Source organism: Panthera uncia (assembly GCF_023721935.1).
Source record: "Panthera uncia isolate 11264 chromosome A1 unlocalized genomic scaffold, Puncia_PCG_1.0 HiC_scaffold_17, whole genome shotgun sequence".
Taxonomy (NCBI): domain Eukaryota; kingdom Metazoa; phylum Chordata; class Mammalia; order Carnivora; family Felidae; genus Panthera; species Panthera uncia.
The window spans coordinates 118,556,756-118,570,307 of NW_026057577.1; the positions used below are offsets into that span (position 1 = coordinate 118,556,756).

The 13,552-nt window shown below is 42.7% G+C and overlaps 1 long non-coding RNA gene across 1 annotated transcript; it reads left to right on the forward strand.

The window, feature by feature from the left end:
• Positions 1-4,480: 4,480 nt before the first annotated feature.
• Positions 4,481-8,936, forward strand: LOC125934617 (uncharacterized). The gene is made up of 3 exons (XR_007461472.1): positions 4,481-4,717; positions 5,488-5,643; positions 8,861-8,936. It is a non-coding gene; the product is annotated as an uncharacterized LOC125934617 (long non-coding RNA).
• The last annotated feature ends 4,616 nt before the right edge of the window (positions 8,937-13,552 follow it).

Below are 13,552 nucleotides of genomic sequence, written 5' to 3' on the forward strand. Positions count from 1 at the left end.
AGCTCTATCGGGAGAAAAGTAATCATTTAGGTCTTACAGACTTCAAGAAAATACAGGTTACAAATTTGAGTCTCATTGTTTCCTGTTAGCAACATCGTGCCTACTAAAGCAGTTCAGTGTAATAAAATTCAATCAAAAAGGCAGCTAGGTCAGATGGAAACATTTCACTATTTGGGTTCAGAATATTCACTCTGTGTTAAGGGGAAAAACATGCTCCAGTCTCCTCCTACATTCTGTGCCTGAGAACCACTGCTACACACACACACACACACACACACACACACACACACACACACATATATTTGTTTTATATTGTCTGTTAATTGAAGCTTTAAAAGCATATGTGAAATGTACAAATCTAAGATGTATAATAAAATGCATTGTTGACCCTAAAATAAATAAATAAATAAATAAATAAATGGGACTCCGGAAAAATGACCGCACACTTAATATCTCTGGATTTGTTGCCTCACATGCAAAACAAGAGGGTGAACAAGTCTACATTCTAGAGAAATATTTACCTTGCAGGTCACCAATGGTTGGCATGGAGGATGCCTCATTATTTTAGACTTGGCCATCACATCATTGATTAGTCCACAGCAAATGTACTGTTGTTGTGCTCTAATTTACTTGTAAAACCAACATGTCCCATAAAGCAAATATACAAAGAATATAAAAACTATTTGTAGAGCTAAGGGTATGACCCTATACGAATGAGAGCACTGATCATTGTTAAAAGACAAAAAGTGGTAAGAAAACAGAAATGGAATGCAGGATGATCTGGCAGCATGCATGATTCCAAAGAGCAGCAACCAAGTATTCAAAACTACATATCTTGAGTTGATGCAGTCAAGAATAATCAATATGTGACAATGAAAAGTAACCAATAAAATGGAATGATTTTCCAAGTATGTCTATATCATTAATTCCCCAGAAGAGCAGGATACAAGTTCCTCAGGACCAGTAGGTAGATGAACATAATCTGTAGAAAGCAAGTTCATATTCAGTGAAACTTCACAAAACAATGAGAGAATCCTACAAGGTTCCAGACAGAAAAAAAATAGATATCATGACAAGAATCAAGAATCAGAATGGCACTGAACTTTCAGCAACATTGAAAGCTGAAAACAATTAACCGATACCTCCCAAAATTGGCAGGAATTGATTTCCAGTCAATCCTACACCCAAGCAAACCATCAATTAAGTGCAAGAGTAAAATAAGGACATTTTCAGACATGCAAGGTCTCAAAATTTTATTTCCCATAACTCTTTCTTAAGAAGCTACCAAAGTGGGTGCTTCAGAAAATGAAGCAGTAAACTAACAAAGAGGAAAATCAGAGAACAGAGAATGGGGACAAAAAGGAAGTGAAGGGAAATCTCAGAATGCTGGTGTATGTCAGGGCTAGGAAAGAACTGGTTCAGACTGGGGCTCCATTTTGAAGGGCTGGATGGGGGTTGGGGGGCCTAGAAGGATCTAAGGACTGTCTGATGCATTTCATTGTATAGAAAATACCAAGGAGAGGTGTTTTACAGAGCCATTAGAATATTTGATAAGAAAGAGCCAGAGGTTCTTAAAAATTAAGCAAGTAAAAAACAATTATTTTCTCCACAAAAACTTTTTAAAGAATGATGATAGGAGATGGCAACTATAGAATGAGACTAGTTTTGTAAACAGCTGGTCCTTTCAGCAACCAAAAGAAAATCAGCCAATGAATTGAGGTTTTTTTAGTCCTTAGAGAAATACCATAATGAGACTCAAAAAATGAAGGTGGATTTCACGTTATATTTTAATTTTTAAATTCTTCAAAATGAAACTACATATTTGGCTATAAACATTAACCTACTAAGACAAAGTATTTTTTTTTCTTCTTTTAAAACTGTAAGTCTAGGGGCTTCCAAATTTCCCAATCATGTGCCATCAATGTACAAAATTGATTTTATAGGATTCACTGCTAAGGAATTGTGGATGTACTGTATAAAGGATTATAGTTCTTTGAAGACACCAACATTTGCTACTGAAAGTATCTGAATGATGCTACTGCTTCCCCCAAATTAATCCATCTTAATTGAAAACCTCAGGCTAAATCAAGAGCATAGAGGGCTCTATGGCCTACATGTAGTTATTACTGGGAAATTTAGATTTCATACAAACCTGCCTCTATTTTAAATGCAGTGTAGTTACTAGAAAAAAACGCACACCTCAAACTAAATATCCAATCCACATTTTTTCCTAACACAGAAGAAGGCCTCTCTAAAGGTTTTTTCCAGGCTAACCACTTAACAGTGGTCAAGCCAAAAATAAACCCATGAGGCAAATTCAACAGCACACAAAACAGGAGTCCATGGAGAGCAGGACTTAGCTTTTCCTCCATTCACCTCTTTCTGGGACCCCCACCCACATTCCCCATCTCCTAATTAGAGAGCTGATTAGGACTCCAAATTATAAAACGCTAAATGGGGAGGGGGATGTGGTGCAAGGCCAGGATTCCTTTAACACCAAACACTCTTCTCCTTCATGCTTCCCCCCCTTATTGCGGCGAGCTGTGGGAAGAGAGCTGGGCCAGCGGGGCTGATTGGCTGGAGGGCAGTGTTTACACTCAGTTGTCTAAGAAGGAAGGTCTGTGTCACAAATTGCAAACTCTGGAAAGATAAAATTTGAAAACAACATGCTTGGGCTTTAGTATTTTAAGGAAAAGAAACAAGTATCTTATAAGCTCATTTATTATTACCATGGTGACATGAGGGGACGTGAGGAGATCTCACGAACAGTTCCTGGTTCCAGCCAGGCTGCGCATCAACGGCGCGGGGCAACTTCTTCGGTTACCATGGCAACCAAAATTAGAAGTGCTTTTTGCAACACTAACAGAAACCATCTTTTGAAGCGCTTCTGTGAATCACATTGAATACTGATGATGCAAGCTTGAGTGATACATATTTTTCAAACATTAAAACACACACACAACGTATTGCCATACACAAATACTCCTTTTAGATCCCGCGTTGAAATCTTGACTTAACTTGGAATAGATTTTTCGGTCTGGTTTTGTTTGTTTCCCTTTTGGATTCCGGCGGACTCGAGTGCAAACGCGATTTGTTTAATTTCCAAACTTGTCTGAATTGCACGGGTAAGAGCTTAGAATGTGGTTCATTTGCTCCCATTTTGAAACGGGATGAGAAGTGGGGTGGGGGAGGGTGGGTCTAACAGAGAGCCCTCTTGTCTACTAAACTCTGGAGGACGAAAACGCGGGTGGGGGGGTGAAACGGGGGTAGGGGGTAGGGGCAGGAGAGGCAAGGAGGGAGGAAAGAAGAGGGAGGGAAGGAAGGGAAGGAAAAAAATGCGGAAGGCTGAATCTTTGCTGCCCCAAGAGCACCTTTATCTGTTACTTTGACCTCTCCATCTGCCCAGGTGTTGTGTCGGGAACACAAAAGCTGATCAGAAATGCCATTTTACAGACCCCGTTGCCATTCTTTCCTGGTCATCCTGGAGCTCCTAATACTCCCGAAGGGGCATCCGGGAAGAGACGAGGTTCCTCCTTACTCGTACAGTCTTTAAAAGAGCACGATTCTTTAGGGAGCGTCGTGGTGTGGGGTGTGGTGGGCCACAGCCGTTCGCTGTCAGCGCCCTCTCTGCCAGTCCGGGTCACGCAAGTCCCCACCTGGGCTCACGTCCTGGGGCTCGGGTCCCCGCGGAAGGTGCGCGCCGGGCCGGGCGCGAAGCCGCCCTCCCGGGCTCCCGTGCGGGCGCGCACTCCGACGCGGGGGCCCGCACGGTGCCGGGACGCGGGGACACACGCGCGCGCAGACCCAGGGGCGCCGCACACTGCACGGGCACCGGCTAGCCTGCGCCTCCGGCTACAACGCCCTCTGCTCGCGCTCGCCCCCGGGAGCGCCTGCCCTTCTCCCGCGCCCAGCTCGCGCCCTCGCCCCTCCGGGAGCCGTGCCCCCTTTTCCCCCTCGGCTTGCGGGGGACGGGCGCTGCTCGCAGCCACCCCCCCCTCCCCCCGCCACCAGGTCAGCAGCCTGGGGGAGGAGGGGCGGGAGGGGTGGAGGTGCTGGCTGCGAGCCCCGCGGCCCTCGCTTACCTTCGTGGCGAGCCCGGCTTACGGACTCGGCGGCGCGGGGCCAGGAGCTGGGGGCGGTTGGAGCTGAAGCGAGCGCGGCGCGGGAGATGCGTGGGTGGCGGGCGCCGTGGCCGCGCGGGAGGCTCCCTGAGCTGTCAGGGACCGCGGACCTGACCGACAGCGGCCCCGGCAAACCCCGCCCGCTGGCCCCGGCCCGGGCTCTGCAGCGGGGACAGAGGCGCCCCGCAGCGTTTCCCCGGAGGACCAATAGGGAGCGGGGGGCTGGCCCGGGGGAGGGGGCCAGGGGCCGGTCAGGCTCCGGGACTCGGGCCCGGACCTCGTAGGCCGGTTTCTATGGCAGCCAGGAAGGAGGGGCTGGAGGGAGGGGGGGTGCGCGGCGCGGGGACACCCATCGCAGACACTGGAGGAGGGGGAGGGGGGTTGGCCCTCTCACAGAGAGAGTCCCTCCTACGGGATGGATGAGAACCGGCGACACAGCCAAAAGAGGGTTGACACAGCTCTCGTCCGCTCACGCCTCGTACTGAGCCTCTCGAGCCTCTTGATCAAAGGTTTCCCGTGTCCTTGGTAGACCGGGACCCAGCAAGCTTACCAACAGAACGGGGTTTCCAGCAGACCCACCGTGACAGCTCCTTCGGGTGAGTCTGGCAGGGTTTAGGCTCTGCAGAAAGAAGTGCTAATGCCACCCTCTGCCCGGATCCCTCCCATACAATATATCCAGTTCCTATGGTGTCATTTAGACTGTGAATCCCTAATCTCTTGCCTACTCCCCAGCTATAACCCTCCGGCTGATGGTAGGTGCCAAATATTTTTACAGTTTACAAACAAGGAAGCCAAGTCACTGAATTGAGTGTTGAGCGGAGAATGCGATTCACAGACTAGCAAAACCCGTAGGATAACTAGAGGTTATCCACTGAAGTTCAAGTCCTTCATTTTACAGAGGAGGAAAGTGAGATCAGAGAGGTCAGTTAACAAGGATCACACAGCTTGGTTAATGGCAAAGCCAAGACCAGCACCCTAAGTCACAGCTCAGCAAGCACTCTTTCCACCTCCTCATGCTCCCAGATGCTGTCTTCCTGATTGCCAGGGCAATATTTACGAAAGCAAAAGTGTAGATGAATGAGTTTTAAATCTATTTATGGTGGAAATTAGGGAACCCAAAGATTCCTTGTTTTGCTATTTGCCAGGCCTTATTATAAATATTTTCAAAAGAGTAACTGATTAAATCCTCACGATAACCTTATTTTAGGTATTATTACCATCTCTTTGGACAGGTAAGGAAACAGCTCAGAAAGGTTATTTGACTGCTCAGCTGTCCAATGCTGGTGCTGGAATTCAAACCTAGGCAGTCTGACTCCAGAGTCAGTGCTTTTCTTCCTCACTCTGATGCCTCTTTGTGTGATTGAAGGGACCAGGAACAGGAAGAGGAAGAAATAAAACCTTGGACAGCTCCAGGGACTGGCCACTGAGATTGGCGAGAAACCAAAACAACCTGGAATGTTTGCTTCCTTGTTTGATGAGAGTGGTTATCTACTTTACAGGATAAAAGTTCTCTGTGAGAAAGGTTTGTCTTTAAAGGGAGGCCCTTTCCTTAAAAGATAAGAGGCATTTTTTTTCTTTTAAGAGCAGTCTTTAGTTGGATGGCTTAGTTGGTTAAGCATCCAACTCCTGATTTTGGCTCAGGTCATGATCTCCCCATTTGTGAGTTCCAGCCCGGCATTGGGCTCCGTGCTGAGTGTGGAGCCTGCTTGCGATTCTCACTCTTCCTCTCTCTCTGCCCCTCACCAACTCATATGCACTCACACTCTCGTTCTCTCTCAAAAATAAACTTATCAAAGAGCAGTCTCTAAGATAGCACATGCCATCAGCTTGTTTTCTTTCTTTCTTTTTTGAAAGATTTTATTTTTAAGTAATCTGTGGTCTGGAACCCAGAACTCGGAGATCAAAAGTCACATGCTCCACTGAATGAGCCAGCCAGGCGCCCCTTGTTTTCCTCCTAAAGCAGGGTAACAGTTTACATGTTTAAAAATGTCATATAAAATACTCCTTGAATCCTATAACATGACAATACACAGGATAGGAGTTCATAAGGAAACTGCCTGGAAGCCAAGAACTTCAAACTCACAACCGAACATGGACTCTCTCATAGACCCTTGCATCATGCCCCCATGGAGTATCATAAATACTAGATTCTAGTGGCTTGGAAGGTTACTGAAGACCTGAGGCTATCACAGAAAAGGAAAACTTCAGCATCAGAGACGACTTCTAAAGTCCATTGGCCAGATTCCATTCCAGAAGCCTCCTGCACCCCTATTTCTCCTGCAGCTATTCTGCTGGGGTCTACTCCCTTTCAAATCAGAACCATTCCTTCACGCTTTCCTTTCCCTTGAAAGTCCTGGGACCCCAGTCATATAGGACTGACTGTTCATTCAGTTCCCTCCACTTGAAAGAAGTGTTGTTTTCTCCTAGAAAGGGCCATTCAGTAGGTTGATTACAATGTAACAGCATATAGAAGCTAAAAATTGTTGTTTTGAAGAGTATGGGGAAATATTTTCAACATATTAAGTGAAAGCAAAAGTTACAAAGCAGAATGATACAAATTTGTGATATGTTTGAGTAGAAGGAAATACACTAGATATTGGTAATGTTTTTTGTGAACTGGTGGAATTACAGGTGGTTTAAATAACCTTAATATTTTCAGCATTTTTTTTCTACAATGGACGTATATGTCAGAAAAAAATATTTTAATGTCAGAAAAATATTACTTTCCAAAAGAAAAAACCTATAAAGTCCATTTAGTGTCGGTTTTCTAAACCCTGCTCCATTGTGTTGGCAGAAAGTAGTCCTGGATGATTCTAACCCAGGAGGTACTTGTTCTATGCTTTGAGAGCCTCCTGGCAGTGGCTAAAAGTTTAGACCTTTGAGTCATAAAGTTACACCTTGACTCCCAGCTCTGCCACTTATTAGCTGTATGAACTCTTTAGTTGCAAGCATCTTCTAACCTCAGTTTTTTCATCTGTCCTCTGGGAATTGTGAGAATTAATGAGATAAAGTTACTGGCGAACAGTTTAACTAGGTTGTCTTAACCTGGAGTCCATGGGCTTGGAGTGGTTGGTGGGAGTATCCCCCACTGAAAGTGTTTAAAGTATGCTCCTTTCATCACAGTCTCTAAGTAGTTGGGGCCCCAAGCAGGTCAGCACTTCTTCTAATAAGTGCTTAATAAGTGGTAGCTACTTTTGCTATTTCAAGTTCTGAGGGATCGTTCCACATTTGGTACTATTCTAGGGCATATGGGGACATTCTACTCATTTTCTGGATATTGTTACCTGGTACACTGCATCCCTGCTGAATGTGAACCTGGGCTATTCCTGGGGTTGGACTATTCCTACTCTCCTTCCTCCTTTCCTCTGATAGGGATATTTGGCAAATCTTGGGAGAGGAGATAAAACAAAACTTTTCTAAGACTGCATAGCGCTGTAGAACTGGGTCTGCAACTCAAAAGGCATATGTGGTTCCAGAAAAAAAAAATGTCTTTATCCTGTTTAGGATCTGTGTGCTACCTAAATCTGATAATTCATGTCTTTCCAAAATTCCCAATCTCTTTGAATATGACTCCTCTCCCATGTTTTACCTTTCTTTTAGGATTTCGAGTTGGACATTATGTATGTCAGAGCTCATTCTATCTCATGTCCTTTTTCATGTTTTCCAGATTTTTACCTTCTGTTTAACTTCTTTTACACTCTGGTAATTTCTTCAGATCTGATATTTCACAAATTCTCTCTTGGTTGTAATTGATTAGCTGTTGAACCTGCACACTGATTTTATAAGCCTTGTCAGTGCAAATACAATAAGATCACAAGGTGGAAGCATGAGAATGCCAATTTCATCATTTCACAGCAGGGGGTCAATTGACAGTTTAAAAATGAATCACAATCAGTATTTATTGAAATCCTTTGTCCTTAACTTTATAAGAATCTTTTAAGAACTAATATTTCTTGGGGCGCCTGGGTGGCTCAGTCAGTTAAGTGGCCGACTTCAGCTCAGGTCATGATCTCACACTCCGTGAGTTCAAGCCCCATGTCAGGCTCTGTGCTGACAGCTCAGAGCCTGGAGACTGCTTTGCATTCTGTGTCTCCCTCTCTCTCTGCCCCTCCCCCGCTCATGCTCTGTCTCTCTCTGTCTCAAAAATAAACATTAAAAAAAAAATTAAAAAAAAGGAACTAATATTTCTTGCAATAAAGATTTTTCTGAGCTTTACCATTTTATTCTGCTTATTTGTTAAATTAAGCAAAATTAAACTGAAAGAATTAAAACTAGCATGGTAATCCTGCTTTAAAAAGTCCTCTCTGCATCTCCCTCTCTCCTCTTCCTTTTCCTTCTTCTTTTTCTTCTTCTCCTTTTCCTTCTTTCTCTCTCTCTTGCTCTCACGTGTGTGTGTGTGTGTGTGTGTGTGTGTGTGTGTGTGTAGAGATAGATATTCATATATTCATGTAATGGTAACAACAGTTATTTCTGGTTAATGGGTCCTAGAGTAGATTTTTTTGCTTTCTTATTTCCTAAAATATGTGAATCTTTTACTTGTATAGGTGTAATTTAATATTAATAACAAAATGAAAAAAGAAAGAGGTCACAAATTTCAGTGGCTGAATGAGGGGCCACTGCCCCTGCCTCTGCCAGTCAGTTTAAATTCTATCGATATTCTTGGTACTTTATTTAATTCACTTGAGATCTTCCTGCCTCGTCATTTAGTCTAATGTTCAATATTGAACTTTCTTCCATAGGTAAAATACAACAAATAGAGAAGAAAAAGAAAAAAAAAACTGTGATCTTGAGAAATTTTCATTAAAATGTAATTTTCACCATGAAATTTGAGTCGCTGAGATTCTCACGGTTGTAGCAATTTTACTCTACACTTTTCTTGACCGTGTAAACACATACAGCAATTAGTGTAATATGTTCTTATAATTGGCACTTGGGTATTACTTACAATTGGGCAAGGAAGAATAGTTTAAGAGCTCCAGGCCCATTGATACTTGAGCAAAATTATTTTTTATGAAAATTTATAAAAATCAAATTTGAACCATTACCTTTGAGTCTTTAGTTTTAAATAAGCCCCATTTTAATTGGGCCAGGGTTCTGAACCCATAGTATTCCCTCCAAAGTGTTTCCTAGCTGTGTCTAATAGATAACTATTATTTTACAGGACAGTTTCTGTCCTCATATAGGCAGTTTACCAGACCGCAAAACCACAGCTAATGATCAGCTGTTCTCTTAAGTGAATTCATATATTGGCATTTACTTCTCAACAGATATTAGCTAAGATTTTGTGTCTAAAGTGTGTTTGAGTTACCCAGAAGAAGCAAAGTATTCCTAGTCCATTATTCTGACTTTCTGGCTTTTAATTTCTTATTATTCTCTAACATTTCTTGTCTTTGTGGCATTTTCACTTTAGAAACAGAAAAGCAATGATTTATTGAAAATAAGCACAATGTTCTTGCTTGAAATTATAAAACCTAAGACAACTGCCTTAGTCCAGTCCATTACATGAATGATAAACATGAACAATAGTTAACAGGATATTTTTAGAGTAGCACCTGACTACACCATAAAAAAAAAGACTGTCAAAAAGGTCCATTCCACTGGCTACTCATCTGTGCTTTCTTGAAGTGTCCTATGTCTGCTGTTCAACTGATAGTGGTTCCAGGACTGAGGGTATTAGTAGTACCCAGGAACTTGTTAGATATGCAATTTCTTGGGCCCTAACCCAGACCAACTGAATCCGCAACTCCGGGTGTGGGATCTATCAATGTGTGTTTTAGCAAGATTCTGACACACACTAAGTTGGAGAACAATTACCTAGACAGTATGGTCTCAGGGCAAGGAGTCAGCAAGGAGACATCAGAAGACAATTCGCAGGGCGCCTGGGTGGCTCAGTCAGTTGGGCATTCCACTTCGGCTCAGGTCATGATCTCGCGGTTTGTGAGTTCGAGCCCCGCGTCAGGCTCTGTGCTGACAGCTCAAAGCCTGGAGCCTGCTTCGGATTCTGTGTCTCCCTCTCTCTCTCTGCCCCTCCCCCACTTGTGCTCCATCTCTATCAAAAATAAATAAAATGTAAAAAAAAAATTAAAAAAAAAAAGACAATTTGCTGCATGTATCTTGCCAGCTTTTCTGATCTCCTGCTCCCTCCACCCCAAAACCTATCAAGGGCTGATGTGGATTCCAAAAAGAAAATGGATATTTAGCTTTTGCTCTGTGCAATCCCATGTTGTCAACCACAAAGAGATCTCATACAAAGGTAACTGTATTTTAGTGATCAAGACTGTGCCTATGGAGTCAATTTCCTTGGTTTCAAATACTGGCTCCATTCTTTACCAGCTGTTTCTCATCTCCTCCTTCTCTTAATTTCCTCCATTTATATTTACCTCATGAAGTCATTGAGATGATTGTTTGGCATATACTAAGTGATTCATAAATGATGCTTTTAGGTTACAAGATTTTTCTATCCTGGCCTATATTTTGGTGCAATGCCCAACAAGGTGGGTGAATAATTATGTGTGATATTAGGTTTTAGGAAAGGTGAGAAGAAAATACTGCATTCAGGGCCTGCCTTCCTATTTACCACGTCAACAGGATTAACGAAGCAATGTTTATACAACACAGAGTAGTTTTAAGATATCCCCATAAGGTCAGAATACATTTATAATGACAGCCTCTGCATTTACCATTTTAAAGCAATACACTTCTGGGCCTCCAGTTAACTACAGAGGATCCTATTGATTGTTGTTGGTGGTGAGGGTTTAATAGTTTTAATTCCTGCTGCTTCTCATTTAGATCTCTTATGACAAATTCTGTAAGAGCCATAGCACAGCTCAGAACATTATATCTATTAAACATTGAGCTTAGGTTCTCCCCTCCCCTGATGCAGCCAACAGTGTTAACCTAATGAAAGCAAAGCTATTTTGTCCAACAGAATCAGGCTAAACTTTTAGGCTAGGCAACCGACTTCTGCCAGGTCATGATCTCAGTTTGTGTGTTCGAGCCCCATATCGGGCTCTGTGCTGACAGCTCAGGGCCTAGAGCCTGCTTCAGATTCTGTGTCTCCCCCTCTCTCGACCCCTCCCCTGCTCATGCTCTGTGTCTCTCTCTCAATAATAAACAAACATTAAAAAAATTTTTTTAATAAAAAATAAAACAACCCATGCTAAATTGAAGATGTTCATTAAGACACACTTGATATTCTGGTGTAGACTTTTATCTATATTTAGGCCTCAGTACTGTTGGCTTATTCCAATTATCAAGTGGGTAGTCTATACCTTCAAAGACCCTTTCAATCTTGGTATCTTTAATTCCAAGTTGAATGTAGCAGAAACAGAAGCATTTACATTTCCACGAAAATATTCCTACTTTCAACAGTGTATGAGGATGGTAGCATTTTTAAACTAGTAAGACTGTAAGAACCTTCTCTTTTTGTGCATATTCAAAAGACTTCTGGGTTTTACATGTATTATTAGAGTTCTGTTTAGTGTTCCTTTGAATCTCAGATTGTAGGTGTGGTATAATAAAAAATATGTATCCAGTCTTTGACCCTGGTTCTTGGCACAGAGCTCTTAAAACCCTTGGAATTTCCTGATGTCTTTTATCATAAGCTCCCTTTTGCTCATCCCTGAGTTTATGCTAATGAGGTGATCTTGGCAGTGGTCGCCAGAGGAACTAACCACATAATTAGAGGGCTAGAACTACCAGCCACACCCCAAGATATCCAGGATGGAAGGGCTGGACAGGGAATTCAGTAATCAAGGGCTAATGATTTAATCAATCACATCTAGGTAATGAAACCTTAGTAAAAAAAGAAAAGATTAAGGGGTTAAGAGAGCTCCCAGGTTGGTGAACACATCCATGTGCAGGGAGGGTGGAGCACCAGGAGAGCCTGGAAGCTCTACCTACTCCACTCCCCCAACCCCCTTTGCCCTTTGCAACCATTTGGCTGTTCCTGGATTCCCCCCCCCCCCACCACCTCCTTTTTTCTTTTTAAAGAGATTTTAGGTAATCTCTACACCAACGTGGGGCTCAAACTTACAACTCAAGAGATCAAGAGTCGCACACATACTCTTAAATCAGCTGAGCCAGCCAGGAGCCCCTGGGTTGTATCCTTTATGATAAAACTGTACTCAGAAGTGTGGTGCCTTCCTCAGTACTGAGTTGTTCTAGTGTATTGAATCTGACAAGGGGGCAGGGACCCCTGATTTGTAGTCGGCAGGGCAGAAGTGCAGGTATCCTTGGTACCCCATTTTTGGCTACCGTCTGAAGCAAGGGCAGTCTTGTGCTACTACTACTGATCACTTGTGGAGTCTACGCTAACTCGGGCTGTTGTCAAAAGTGACTTGTTGGACACCCAGTTGGTGTTAGAGAATCCGAGCACTGCTGTGTGTTAGATCGGTGGAATAGGGGAGACAGAAGAGGCTCTCCTATCTATCATTCTGCTGTGCACGTGGGATTCCTTTGCTGATCAGTGTCTGGCACTCTAAGGACCAGCTGCCACTGTAGACCTAAAAATGCCACTAGGAGTAAAATGAGAGGAAACAATATATTCAGTTCAGTTCTTAAATACACATCATGGGTTTTCATAGTTGTTTTATTATATGTAAAATGCTTTGCAAACTGCAAAGCCTAATCAACATATGGTTTACCACCAGTGGGTAGTTTTCCTCTCCTTCTGCAATCAAATTTACCGGCATTCAGGATACACTGATAAAGCCTATATACCTTTTGGGAAAAGTAAAAGGAACTGTATCTGATCCTCAAACCTGTTTTGAAAGGCCTTGCCAAATCTGAACGCTCAAATGTTAAATTTTTAGTATTCTGTTGTGCTTTTCAATACTTTCTTGTGCCTTTGTCCATGATCTCGACGTTGTGGTCAGAGCCTTTTTAAGATTATGTTTAAAAATAAACCTCGCTTCATATCTTGGCTTAAAGGGGACATCATGAGCTATTTTCAGCATTCAAAATTCGCTAGATACTAACTAGTAACTTACATACCTGAAACCACTATCTGTCAGGAATTTTTTTTTTTTTTCTTTTTAAGTTATAACTAACTCAGGAACCTGGATATCTTAAGGCAAACTGAAAATTCCATGTAATATAATTTAATTCTATCATTTTCTGACTTTGAAGAAAGAAAACACCTATGTAAGCTTTGTGTAAGTGTCCAATTGCCGAACAGAACAGACTTGGAAATATTCATATACTTTTTTAACCTTAAAATAAAAACTCCATCTCCTCTTCCTGTATTCTCTCAATCTGTGACCTCTCCACTTGTGGGAAGCCATTCCCTTTGAAACAGGTCATAAATGTGATACCACCGAACCACTAGGATTACCAAAGGAGAAGCTGAACTGATCTTTTAAACTGAACACACTAGGTAAGAGGAGAAAGTGCATTAAAAGTAGGCTCTTCCTAACAAATTCCATTGGCTG